Below are 14,393 nucleotides of genomic sequence, written 5' to 3'. Positions count from 1 at the left end.
TTAACTTTGGTATACTGCTCATATACTGTGACTCCACACTCAACTTCCACATGAATAAGTAAAATATCTCTTCCTGTGGATGCAACAGCTGATTTCTTTCAAATTTTGGGCACAAATGTGTTTAAATCCCCGTAAGTGAGCACTTTTCCTCTGCCAATATAATCCATCCACCTGACAGATGTGGCTCATCAGCATGCTGATTGAACAGTGCACAGGTGCGCTGTGGACCGGTCACAATGAAAGGGCCACTCCAAAAATGTGCAGTGTTTATCACAGCCAAATTGTCACAGAAGTTGCAAGTTTTGAGGGGAAGCAGGGAAGTGTTGGCTCGCTCCTCTTTAAAGGTCGATCATGGAAGGAAATTAAGGGGGGCGAATATAAACAAAGTAAATCAGTATGAAATTGTGTGTTCCTTTAAGGTCACTTTGTTTATTCCCCCCGAAAGCCAACGGTCGGATTTCTAACAGCTAAACCAGGAAACATATCAGCCAGTCGTGTTGGCCTGGAATTGGAGGATATCACGCTAATGCACAGGGTTACCAAGAAAGGTGAGGTCATTAAAGCAACAATATGCAACTTTCTACAGAGAGCTGGTTGATCGTTGAGTCTCTTTCCATCCATCATCTGTAACCACTTATCCTTTGCAGGATCGCAGGGGGCTGGAGTCAATCCAAGCTAACACTGGAGGAGGAAAATAAGGTCCCAGAACACTCTTTAAAGCTAGAAAGGTGGCAGGGTCCGCCACATATAAACAACCTTTAAGGTCAGTTTGTTTATTCAGTTTATTCAAAACGAATACAGTTTGTTTATCTAGTTTGTTTTGGCATTGAAACATCTGTCAATGAAGGTCTTTCTCTTCTGATTAAAATGTATTCCCCAAAACTACATAGTGCACCTTTTTATAAAGGGAAGTTATTACTCTTTCCCCATTCATTTAGACAGGGGCCTGGTCTTATCAGCCAAAAATAACTGCTGCCAAGATGGCTGCCAAGTGGTAAGGCTTCGAATACAACCTTTAACAGTGCAATTTATGAGTTTCAGTGTTCATTCTTGACCTTGGAAACCGCCGTATAGTAACAAGTAAAATAATGTCACCACAAAGTCCATTTATTAGTAACTGTTTTGGAGCTTTTGATCACATCATACATGATATATTTAGCGGAATGTGACTGATATTGTGTTTTCGCTGTGTGCTTGTATTGCAGCTAAAGGCTGTTGAAATCACTGTCAGATCCTCCATGTCTATATTGCTTATTACTTTGAAAAACCGGGCCGAGTTTTCTTCTTCCTGCTCCATTTACTTACATTTTGTACTGAAAGAATACACAAACTTAAGCTAAACATCATGAATACATTCCCACTGCCCCTCATATACAGTAAGTTATTACTGCATTACATGATTGCATGTGTACACACTCTGTATTACGCCCTCATCATTTCCATCAGCTCACCTGTAGTATCGCCTCACTCACCAGTAGAGGTCGACAAAGATCACATATTGCTGCAGTACTCCTTTAATGCCCCATGAACCCAGTGTACCCAATCTAAAGGGCTTATGAGATGCTACCATTCATCTACATTATGTGAGGCCTGGTGGTAATATTGCTCAGGCGGCTCACACCTTGAGGAAATAAATCATCACAAATGGAGGCAGGGAAAAGCAGTTTTGTTTTTTCACCCGGGGTTGCATTGTTTTAACACTTCAGTCTGACTGCTGTGTTTTGGGCCACGTTGAAAGCAATCCTTCTGCGTGATGACTGGAATAAGCTTCGCTGCGCGACATAGCTCCACTAACTCATGTCACTCTGCTATCACTGCTGCAGCTTACAGTACCATAAGCGTAGCAGCAAATTCAACTACAATGCAGGAGGCCTTTCAGCAACACAATGAGTCCTACTGCACGGGCATTGTAGGATTTCAACACAATGTTTTGTTTTTCTAAGTGCGTAAGTGAAAAACATACATGGATATTACTGGAGGGATGATTTATTTCACTTTTACTTCATTCTATCCTTTCATATTGTCTATATATCTCATGAGCAGACAATGCAAATGATGAAAACAGGGGTGTGTGTGTCTTTGCCTCCACTTTTTCATCTAAAATCAATAATCGGCTCCTTGGTTTTGCTGATGTTGAGCAGTACACTATTCTCAGTGCACAACTCTGCAAGATTGTTAAGTTTTCCAGTCAGCTTCATGGATGACCCTGTGAATGCAGAGCTGAGGCCAAGGAACAGCATTCTGATGTAGTTGTTGTTATTTTCAAGGTGTGTGAAGACTGAGCGGAGGGCAGTGGATATTGCAACCTCTGTGGATCTATATAACACAAGGGTCTCAAACCGACGGCCCTCAGGCCACTTCCCCCCTCTCCATCCCGCCAGCGGCCTGATGTTGAAAACATGATATAGTCTGGCCCGCAACATTATTTTTTATTTAGTTTTTGGGTTGTCGTTGTTTGACACTAATTTAAACTACACCATCCAACACAATTCTATTTACAAAACACAAGCTGACTTTTATTTTGATGTAGACTCGTCACAGGAAAATAATGTGTTCAGTGTTGACAGCGAATCATTTTTAAACATGTCAGGGAGAAGTTCTATTCAGTCTGTGGGAATATTGTAAGAGTAATGTAATCGGTGTAAGCCCGACTGCTGAGAACATGGACTACAAGCGCAGTTCAAGGTGTAAATAAATTATATATAACTAGCAATATTTGCACTGTCAAAAACTAATGTGCACACAGATGTATACTTCTGTTTGCATTTTTTCTTGTTAAGTATGAAGAAAATACGAGTAGAAGCGCTGCAAAACAGCTATTTGCATTTTTATATTGCTATGTTAACAATGGAAACGAAAAAAAACTCAATTTTCTGAAATATTGTGCTTTAGTTGTAGCACTTGAACGCTGTAGTGGCCCTCCTAGGAGATAACAAAACCAACAGAGGCCCCAAGATAGTTTGAGTTTGTGATCCCTGATATAAAATACAGTTACAGAATAAATGCAACTATTCCTTAAGACAGTAGAAATTGTTTAAATCATTTCATGTTCCAAAAACTTCACTTGGTAGTATTAAGTTCTTACAGTTAACAATTTGAAAGAAGCAATCCATCATCAACTTTAACAATTAATCAAAAGCAGGCTTCAATGGACTCTTCCAACGGGAGGGAACAATCCTTGAAGCACCACAAAAAGCCTAACATTGCAAGTCCAAATTGTCTGGATACACCTGCTGGTAGATTGTACATTATCATGTGGGAAACTAACAACTTATGCTAGTTTTTGCATCTCTCACCCGGCTGCCCGACTACTCTTTCGAAGTCGACAGATAGTGCTTTTTGGTTCCGACCTTGCGGCATCATGCATTTAATGACAGGTACGGCCATGGCCACCTTAGATCTGCTATTTAAATGCGCTGCGTGGTGAGTTCGAGTTCCGGCCCACACACATCCTTGAGAAGATGGCAAATTGCGCATGCTTTTTGTGCTTGAGAGAGTCCTCTCCTTCATGTCTCCCACTTTTACATTTCCTCTCCGAGGGGATTAAAAGTTGATGATAACACCCACACATCATTTAACACTTGAAGAATGATGGAACGGAATGTTTTTCCTTTTTTCTCTTTCTATTGGCTAACCCTCTCCTCCACATTCATCTTTGATAAGAGCTCAACAGTCTCTGCTGCAATGTTTTTTCTCGGAGAGTTGGAAGAAAGGAAGAGACGTAGATTCAGCCTGATAACGTCTGGTACTGTGGTTTTACAGCCGACGTAATGGAGTGGTTTGAACTGACGAAGGTCAGTGGTGAGGGGTAGGTTTAGTCTTTGGTTATGCATAAAAGGGACTGTTTATCCTTTGCCGACAAGTGACATGTACATGAAACGCATGTAAAGCGACGTGGCAAGATGTAGCAAGCCATAAAGGGCATTTACAGACAAAAAGTCAAGAAACAAGAAGTAAAGGTTATGTGCACCTACACCAAAAAGCATCTAACTCTACATATACAGTATGTGTCTCTTAGATGATTTAAGGTAGAATGTGCCAGCATTTCACAAGTTATAGAGAGATAGTCGCAGAGATAGGGAAAAATCAGGCATGTAGTGAGGTATTAAGTCCAGCACACTACTCAAGCCTTATTGTTAATTGTATTTAATGCAGCACTGAAATCAGATATGAACTATTTGATCATTGATGACCATAAGAAGGGCTGTTTCAGTACTTTAGTTGGAACGTAACTAATAACTAAAGATATGAAATGAGTGGCGTGAGTAACAAGCACGTTATTTGCCTCCAAATTCTAGTGGAGTGGAAGTATAAAGTGGCAGAAAATGGAAATACTTGAGTAGAAGTACGTCAAAATTGTACATTACTTGAGTAAATGTGCTTGTTACATTCCATCTGATTACAGGATAACCCTCGTAGTACTGCATTTTTGTTTACTAAGAGAAAACGGAAGAAACTGAAGTTGAATAGCTGAATTGTGGATTGTTGCATCAAATGTAAAGCTGAATACTGGCTGCTCACAGATCGATATATATCGGTATAAGCATATATGCAATAATATCAAAACTTTTAACAGATTATAATATAGAAAAAGATATAATGGAATATATACTACATTTGTAAGAGTCAGTCGGCAATTTGTCAATTTTCCCCGCTGGAGAATATTATTGATCCAAGATGAAACCTGCAAAACGGCAGAGAAAACAATTTAAACTCAGAGATCCAGTCAGAGTAAATTTCCTCAAGCAAACGTCCAGAGCATCATCATTTCTACCTTGCGTTATGATCTTGTGCCACATAATTCCACTGGGTGTGTTTGCTCAAAGCGTATCTCTGTGCTTTGTCTAGTAGTGGCGCTTCACGTTGCTGCTAATCATTATTCAGATGTGAGTCAGACGGATTTTGAACTGCCCGTGGGAAGAATGAGTCCATTCTTGATTAAAAGCTGTTTTCGCTCTCTATTTTCTCCAACTGTTGTCTCTCCTCTGCCGTCTGTTTGATTCGAATCACAATGCTTAACACAAGACACAGATCTGAGTTCTGTGGACGCTCTTGACGCATTAAAAAGCCGGAAGACCCATATGTTTAGACTTGCTTTCGGGTATTTTTTAAAATTTGTATTTATTTATATTCTGCTCTTGTTTTTAACTGGTTGTCTGCTTTTACAAGGCTCCAGGTTCTTTCATCGCAAATTATTGTCATCTCTTAAAGCTGTGCATAACGCTAACGTCTTCCTGGTTTGTTGCTGCTGTAGTGCTGACATGGCTCCAGAGTAACTTTGTGCCAGCACATAATTAAGGCGCACCCACTAATACATTTTATATGAAATTAAGGTGCAAATGCATGTTTTTCTTCTAAATTTCAGGTGCACCAGTGCGACCAATGAAAATGTTCAGTTGCACTTATATTGTGAATCATCTGTAGTCAGTCAGAGAACTTCACAGAGGGAAATTAAATGTCACGACCCACCATGTGATGTAATTCCCCATTATGAGAGCTCCGTTTCCACCCAAGCATATTGCAAACGTCTAATTGTTAATCTCAAGTATCACTGTAGAACAAGACCGCGGAGTGTCGGTGTGTGTGCATGTGTGTTTGTAAAAGCGATAGAGACAGATGGGGGAGCCTAATGCAAGGAAAGTTCTCTCAGATCTGAGCTCTCTTGCCCACTCCAGCATGTGGGAGGAGGAGTGGAAGGAAAGGAACAGATTGATAATGACTTGTAAGGGAGTCGCGAGTGCTTCTGCACACCATGCAAGCAGCTTTTTCGTCAGCTGGAGGAGTTTGGGTCGAGTCGGTGAGATATTTTAAAAAGGTTACGGGTGCTGTGGGAGAGAATGGCGCTCATAATGAGAGCCTGGCCGTAAATAAATTCGATATGGCTTTGGGTGTCAAAACAGATCAGGATTGACTTAAATCTAATTTTCACTATCACGGCACCTCTGTTTATCCTCTCTGCACCGTCAACAAACAGGATTTTCTTGAGATTCCTCCTGCTGACCCACATAAATAATGCAGGCATTTACAAGTCAATAAATCATGTGTTCACCCTGCAAATCTTTTTTATTAAAAGAAGTGAAATATATGGAGGGAAACCTTCACACATCCCCATTGCAACTCAATTAAACCAATTGACCTCTCTAATTTTCAGACATTATTGCATTTCCTACGATAGGTTTGCAAATATGTCATTCAAAAACGTAAGCGGCAGAGCTCTTCATTAGTATGCCAGTTAATGCGGCAAGGACAATTTTGTATTAATTGAGTTTTCGAGAAAATAAATCACGTCACGTTGCTGCCTGATTCCACAGCGGTACCTCATTGAGTTTGAAGATGAGTCAGGTGAAATCACTCTCAGGGACACGCAGCCCAGATGCCTCGGTGTGATCAATTTGAAAAACTCATACAGCCATATGGTAAACTAAATGTCTTTTCATGCGGCGTGTTTCGTATACAGAATTGAATTAATTTAATACATCCTGCATCTGCTGTTTTAATGGCGACATTACTGATGTCCAAACTTCCAAAAAATGAAAACCTTCAATACGTGCATGGTTATATCATGTGCTTCCAAAAAAAGTCTTTCTTTATCTCTATTTGCTCTCCTTTTTCTCTCCTCTGCTGTACTGTATTTGCTACCGGGACCAAGGTCGTGATGTAACATTTCAATCTCAGATTGGCACTCGCATCAAAGTGAGAGCTGGATGCCGGCTCACGGAGAACGGTGCTGGATGAGCTCCATTCGAAACTTTGGGAGGATAGACTCAAATGCAAATGATGCTGCGCACATAGGGTGCATATACACCGCATCTCCTGCATTACACATGCATAGTGTTTTAGGAGTGGAAGTTTACTTTGGAATACATCAGAAAACACAAATGTGATTCTTTCCTCATGTTTGTGATTGAAAAAAACAATCGCGAGACATTGACAACAGGGTTAAAGAGTAAGTAACACTGTTGATTCTGCCCGTCCCTGCTCCGTAAAGTCGAGCAGGCAGGTCGCCTTCACAATACACCACTTTGAAAGTCGTCAGATCGCCGCACTGATTATAATTACGGGGTATGTTGAAGTTGTTGTGGTTTGCGCGTTGCATAAGTGATAAGTGACAGCAACTGTGGTCTCGCGCGTTTTTCATAAAAGACGTATCACTGGGAGGAATCCTTGAAAAGTCTTGGAGCAATCGTTGTAGTCAAAGTCAGCTTAACTGAGACCAAGTCATGACCAGGACAAGAGTGTATATAGGCCGAGTCGAGACCAAGACCATAGTGTATAGAGACCGGGACAAGATCAAGACTTTGAGGCGTTGATACCAAATCAAGACCAAGACTGAGGCAGGAAAGGACAAAGCGAAGACCAAGACCAGTGCAAGTCCCAGTGAAATGAATTCTAGAGTCCCCTTGATCTGAGCCCAAGACGAGACCGGGTAAAAATGTGGTCTTTTCCAAGATGAGACCTTCGATAAGTGGTCTTAAGACCAAGACCGATCTGGAGTTCCACAACACCCGGAAGAGCATCATGCTTTGAAGCCAATTTGACATGGTGGCCAAACTGTTAAAATGCAGCGTGATGGACACAATTAGATAATCAAAATTGAAAGCTCATTTCAGTCCATTTTCTTTTTGAATCAAAATCATGACAACCCTGAGCAACAGTAGTTGAATAGCACCCCCTGGTTGCTTGCCAACACTGTGCACATAAGAGGGGACTCTTCAGCAAGACATCACCGCAAAAGGTGAAGTCAAAATTGAAACCACTGGTCATTTTTTTAAACCAGGAGAGGGCATTTTAACCCCCCAGAACAGTTTTAGATGACTAACATCGATATTATTACTAGAATTCTCCATATAAAGTAAACAAGAATGTGACACCTTCAAAACACATTTTTGTACGTGGGATGTCACCCACCGACATCATTGTGGAGCCAAGTTTCAAGAGTGAACAGGAAAGCAAACGACATGTTTACAAGTTTTGGTTCAATGTACTGTTTTGCTCGCAGGCGCCATTTCTTGGAAATATATTTAGCATCTCTGTAGAAGACAACCGTACAGTATGCTGACAGGCAGATACAAACAGTCTAGCTCGAATTAGCATGAAATTGCAGTTTAGAGGAGTTTTGCCCGTAGCTAAACAGTAGACATCGATGCAAAAGAAAAAGGCAAATTACATCTCTAAAAGCATCTTGCTTTTTTCTTGTGTTCTGGGAAGGCAATTTAAAATGTGCACAATTAAGAAAAGTTGCTTTCTTCAAGATAAGGGGAAAAAAAAGTTTTTGGAAGGGAGACCTTTTAAAAGATTTTTTTTAGAGATAGGGAAGATTTAAAAAGTAGACTCCTCACAGAGACAGAAGCAGAAAGAAAGCGTTGATGGAACAATCTGAGAACGATTTCTGCTGAAAGACACAGCGAAGAGAAAGAGAGAAGTTGGAACAGAGAAGACTTTAAGTATGTTGTAACGCTGGCAGCTGCCTGGCTGTATGTGGCCGATTGCAGGCAGTTAGCAGGAGGACTCCTGCTGACCGACTCCGCGTAGATTGACACCACCTTTGTGCGGCGCTGAAGCATTTTGGGAGCGTGAGACGACTTGGGACTCCAATCACGTTCTCACAGCCACTACAGAGGTGTCTGACTGACTGCCAGGCACACACACACACACATACACACACACACACACACACAGATAGCTTAGTCCTGACTTGTGTTGGATGCTGGATTGGCACTGCCATTGTGTGGCAGTGAGACGATGTGGGACTGCAAAAGAGTTGGAAACGCAGCTCGCACATGCAACATACACACAGATCCAGAGCTGCAGAGATGATGGCACATGTGTATGGTGCCAGACAGCAAATGAACATAATTAGTTTGAGAGGAATTAAAAGGCAGCGGCCAAGGCATTTGGAACCGTCACAGCTGACTCTGAGAACAAGTCTTTCAAACCATTATACCCAGGTCTCTGTTATTTCTCTATCAATCTGAGGCGGCTGTCTGGAACAGACTATAGGCTGTGTACTTACGCTGCAGAGTGTACAGTATGATTCATAATTGAACAATAATCTTCTTTTATGTTGGGAACACTTTGTTTGTTGGTTTGTAGAGCTGTCACTACCGTTCCAACCAGCCGGAGAACCAGGCTCATTTGCGAATTCATGTTTTTTTTCCGCTCTGGCAGATACGTGTAGCCTCTCTCCCATTCAGACACATTTCCACCCGACCTCGTCCATGCCTGGGCAATCACAACCGTTCCATCTAATACGTCCGGGTTTGATGGGATGACTGATGAGCTACTGAATAGCTTGAAGTGAACTGAAGTTTAAAGGGGGCAGGGAGAAAAGATCACTAGTCGAGGAAGCAGTGTTGATTAGAGCAGGACCGATACCACAAGCCTTCTCCAAGTCCTCCAACAGACAATGTGATATCATGTCCATGTGAACAAAGTTTTTTTTTAAGTACAAACTAGAAAGACCAAAATGCAATGCACCAACATGAAGTGATGGGGAGGATTTGCGGCTCATTGTTAAGTAGTTAAATTCAAATTGAGTTTCTCCCAATTTAGATATGGACTACAGTTCAGAGGCCCGATAACGTTGAGAGATATAGACATAACAATTTCCCCAAACCCAAAGGGACATTTTTAAATATGTGTTTTTTGTCCAACCAACAGTCCAAAGTCTCTTCTATTACTTTGATAATTGATAAAGAAAAGCAGCAAATCCTTATCTTTGAGAAGCTGGAACCTGCAAATGTTTAATCACCGCGGCTCAGGCAGAACCTTTTGAATGGATTTCTCAAATGATTACAAATGCGAGGTCTACTTATACAGCGGATAACAGTATATTCAAGGCTTGCATCGTAATATCATGTACTTCTTTATTTTCATTCTCTCTCTTCCGCCAGTGCTTATACTGTATAATCACGTCCGTCTCTAGACTGATGGCAGAGTTCGTGACGATTCTTATGTCTAGTCCATCTGAGGAGCGAGCCCAACTGGCCATTGCGCATTTAAATCCTGTGCTGTTTTTCTCTCCCTGAGACGTGTTTTGATGGAAGCCTCTGTCTCTCATGAACACATTTAACCAACACAAGTTCACCTCTGCTCTCTGGGGACTGAAACAAGCCCCTATGGGAAATGTATGAAACGGCACACTGCAATTACAAGTAGATGAGGTAGGTTGAGGGGAAAATGGGAACAGCGCACAAACTATATTACAACACCTTATCATGAAACACCTCCAGGGGCCCACTGATGATGGATACCGTGTATTACAGTGGGAGAGTGCAGGGGTTGACTTTTTTCTTCACGGGTCAGTCTGTTGGAATGCTTTCTAATACAATTACATGTTCTGTTTTTGGTACAATAATACATACTGGGGGCACTGTTATTATACTTGGTAACTTCACATCCATCTCTTTTTTAAACTGGGTATGGTTTGAAGCCTCCGTGTACTTTTTCTGATTCCACTTTTCTTTTTCAAAATTATTATTATTTTTTTATATATTTTTCTACAAACCTGTCAAATTCACATGACATGTTTCTGACCTGACTGTCATATAGGAACGCCGTGGGGATGGTGGTGTAGTTACAGGCGAGAAGGCTGTCAAGCCAGTGACCCCAGTTCATCATTTTTTTAAACCACTGGATATTTTTGAAAAGCTACAATGGTGTTTTGACATCAAGAGAGTATTCACTAGCTTTTCGCTAATTCACATTTTCTTGAGGTGCAAGAGAAAGTAAACCGCACGAAGCATAATACTTAACTGTGGACATATAATTAAATGTTGCAAAGCTGCATGTGTACATATATTACGAAGGACAAGAGCGTAGGCGGCTCAGGCTTGCTGTTTCTTACCTTTAGAACTATTACATAATGAAAAATGAGATGAAAGAGCAGCTTATACTGTATATCTGTGCTTTCGTTTAAAACTCAAAGCCATTACAGGGCTTATTCAACATTTGTAAGACTGATACCACTTCAAGACGGTTTCCAACCGTGTTAGTGGCGACAAAAACAGCCAAAACATGATCCTTTCCAAGTGTTTTTTGTGCCTAAACCTAACAGGACCGTGAGCACAGCATTGCCACAACATAAAAAAGGATATCAAACCTTAGTTAACGTAAAGTTGCAACATATTTGTGGTTTGCAGAAATGTGCATTCCCAACATTTAGTCTGGCAATTGGGTTGAACACCTATATAAACACTTGTACGGACATGTTTTTTGTACACACATACATTTATACATGCATACAAATATACATACGTACACAGGGCTCACTGGGCGCCTAAATTAGGAGTACTGGCGCAACCAGTGTGAAAAATGAGTCTGGAGCCCTCCTACCTCCATATATCCAAACTAACTAAGAAGGGTGCTATGCAAACTATAATAACCAAATGTTATCATGAGTCTGTATTATGAAGAATATCCGTAAGATAAGAGCTGACAGTAAGCATCAACTTTCCCTCAGCCAAGACCTGACAAAAATGCAACACGCTGTTACAGAGCCAGCTGATTCATCAGTCGGTAGTTGAACTAATTGCATCCCATGAACTGTTGTTATCATAAATTCTCCTAAATAATTGCCTAAATTCATTTTAAAAAGCTTTAATTAGATCATTAACAAATACTGGAGGCAACTCAAACTTAATTAAGCAGATAATATTATGTAAATCTATTACATGTATCCAGTCCTAAGTACTTAATAATCTATCGATAATGACTGCCATACGTTCAGCATGGAACATGGTAGCTATAGGCTACACTGGTGCCAATTATTTCCATGAATAAGCGTTTCATGAAGTGGACTTTCTATGAAATTGGCAAAGTAAGAAAATCTTTGCCCTTTTAAATGATTCTTATTAACAGAGTAAAAATAAAGGATTCAGAAGGAGGGCTCAATAATTCTTATTAGCGAAGCCGTTTCAATTTACATTTTGAATTAAATGGATTAAGAGTGCATTGACCCTCAACCCAGCAACACACACACACACACACACACACACACACAGGCCCTGTGGAGAAATGTCTGGCAAGAAAGTTTGATATGAAAAATTAATCAGCACCTTGCAATATATATATTTTTTTAATATATCATTGTGTAACTTCCATTTCAAACAGGAGTTTGTGCCGCATTTCAGATTTTTGATTGTGAGATGAGTTTTCTTGCAGAAAAGGAAAAAGACAGAGTGACAGAAAAAGGGTTTAAATCAACAATCGACAGCTTTAGACGAACACCATGCGTCTGTGGCTCCGCGCCTACAGCGACAGCATGAGAGCGGCGTCGCAAGACGAAGAACAAACATGCTTAATTGTCTCAATCCAACGACAAAGACAACAAGGCTGGAATGGAAAAGTGACACAGGTAAAGGAAGTAGAAAAAAATCCATAAAGTGAAATAGATACTAGCAATTTGTACACATGCAAACTGTTCGCACATGTTAAATGGTTAATAAATACTGTGAGGTTCATCTATGAACATTATCTGGATGGTCATTATAAAGTTTATAAACATACAGTCACTTAATAAAGGGCTTATAAAGTATTTAATCGTGCAATATGGAAGAATTTTAGTTGAAAACATTCAGAAACTCAATCAAATCATCAACAGACTGCGGAGAAATAACAGTTTTGAAGTTATGTTGTGTATGTATTGTAGTGCAGGGATATCTTACCAGTTAGCAAAGCAAAGCTCCTGTGCTAGCGCTGGGTGTAAACACCAATACTCCACCTCCCAGTTTGGGCCGCTAGATGAATGGCTAACCGAGCTAACTAGCTGACGGCAGCTGCAATTAGCAGCAGTTGGCTGATATGCTGCCCCCTGCTTGTTATAAGTATGTATTCCACAGTTGAGAAATTCTTACATATTGCACCTTTTAATGCTGAAATGACTATTAACTAAAGTCAAATGAACAATTTATTAATAACAGTTATTATTACCTTCATTTCTTCAGGATACACATGAAGCAAGACATTCAAACATCACATTATGGACAGTCCGCAGTATAAAGATATGGTAGTTCTCTCACATTTGTAATGCCAGCTCAACAGTAAATGGATAAAGCATATACTGTAGAGTGAATAAGACAGGAAGAATATATAACTTCACACTACTGCTAGTATTAAGATTAACACCATCCATACACTGCACTGACATCAGGCACCACAATTAATTACTTTCTGATCTGGCATCCAGTCAGACCTTCATTAAAATGCCTAATTGTTTCTGGTGAAACTGATCAAATCCCACACTCGCTGGCTTTATACATCCAAAACAAGTTGTCACCGGGACAATAATGTTATTTTTCCCACTTTACTGCCATTATAAAAAAGAAAATTGTGTCACGGCCGCCGTCGTAACCCAGAAGGCCCCTCCGACAAGCAAGTCTTGTTCAATTAATCAAACTTATTATGGTGGGCATGCATATAAATCATTAATACGCGGGGCAAAGCTGACATCAATAAAATGTAACGGCCTTAATGAGTGAGGGGAGAAAAAAAATTAGATATGAGCAGATGTTCAAAATGAAAACCTCATCAACAATGGTTATGTAAAGGGTGTAATTTGGGGGCCGGGACACTGGGTGGCGCTGTTGAACTGAAGAAAAGAGCGGAGGAGGCGAGCGAGAGTGTGAACTGCAGAGGGAGATACAATGAGAGGGGTGAAGGCCGAGAGACACAGAAGCAAAGAGAGAAGGAGGTAAAGAAGTAAAGATGGAGGTGGAGGCAGTATTTCTTTAGCTTGAGACGCTGCTAGTGAAGGATGGGTCTGAGATGGTAAAAAAAAGAGGGTAACAGCGTGTGGAGGGCATAAACATCATATCAGTCTTCCCGCTGTGTTAATTACACCCATTATTACCCCGCTAGTTTGTGGGTCGGCTGAATTTTATTCACATCCTTGGAGGAGAGATTAGAGAAAATTACAACAAATACCTGAGACCTCATTGAGGAGGCCCAGGCCTTGTTTATGGGTAATTGTGAAAAGCAATATACCCCTCTGTGAAAGCCAGTGTGCCATTTGAGCTCTCCCCAAGGTGAGACATTTGTTTGGGTTCCTAGCTCTCTCCCCCTTTTGATTATTTCTCCCGCACCCTCCTCCCCCTTTCTTTCTTTTAATTCCACACACACCGTCCTTAGCGGCAAATGAAATTGTACCCTGCGCATTATGACGGCGCCACGGATTGCGTTTAATTACACGGGAGCAGAGAGTGATATCATCGCTTACAAGAGCGTCTGCAAGTTTCCCGGTCGGTACCTGAGCGCGCATTGCTTTGCAGATCCCCAAAGCGCGGCGGGAGTCAATCTGTGTGTTCTGCCTTTCGATGAGCGGATATCCGAACAGCTTGTCAGCCAAATGTGCAGGTTTTTGTTTTTTTTTTTTTTTCCTGCAGACGAAACAGACC

The 14,393-nt window shown here is 40.9% G+C and overlaps 1 long non-coding RNA gene across 1 annotated transcript in view; it reads left to right on the top strand.

The window, feature by feature from the left end:
* Window positions 1–269: 269 nt before the first annotated feature.
* Window positions 270–14,393, top strand: part of LOC311253181 — a 151,876-nt gene continuing 137,752 nt past the window's right edge. The window contains exons 1-2 of the long non-coding RNA XR_014621632.1: window positions 270–548; window positions 648–763. This is a non-coding gene — a long non-coding RNA (uncharacterized lncRNA). The remainder of the gene's footprint in view (window positions 549–647; window positions 764–14,393) is intronic.

Source organism: Pagrus pagrus (genome assembly GCF_965226575.1).
Source record: "Pagrus pagrus genome assembly, chromosome: 24".
NCBI lineage: Eukaryota > Metazoa > Chordata > Actinopteri > Spariformes > Sparidae > Pagrus > Pagrus pagrus.
This window is presented reverse-complemented; position numbering and strand designations above follow the sequence as displayed.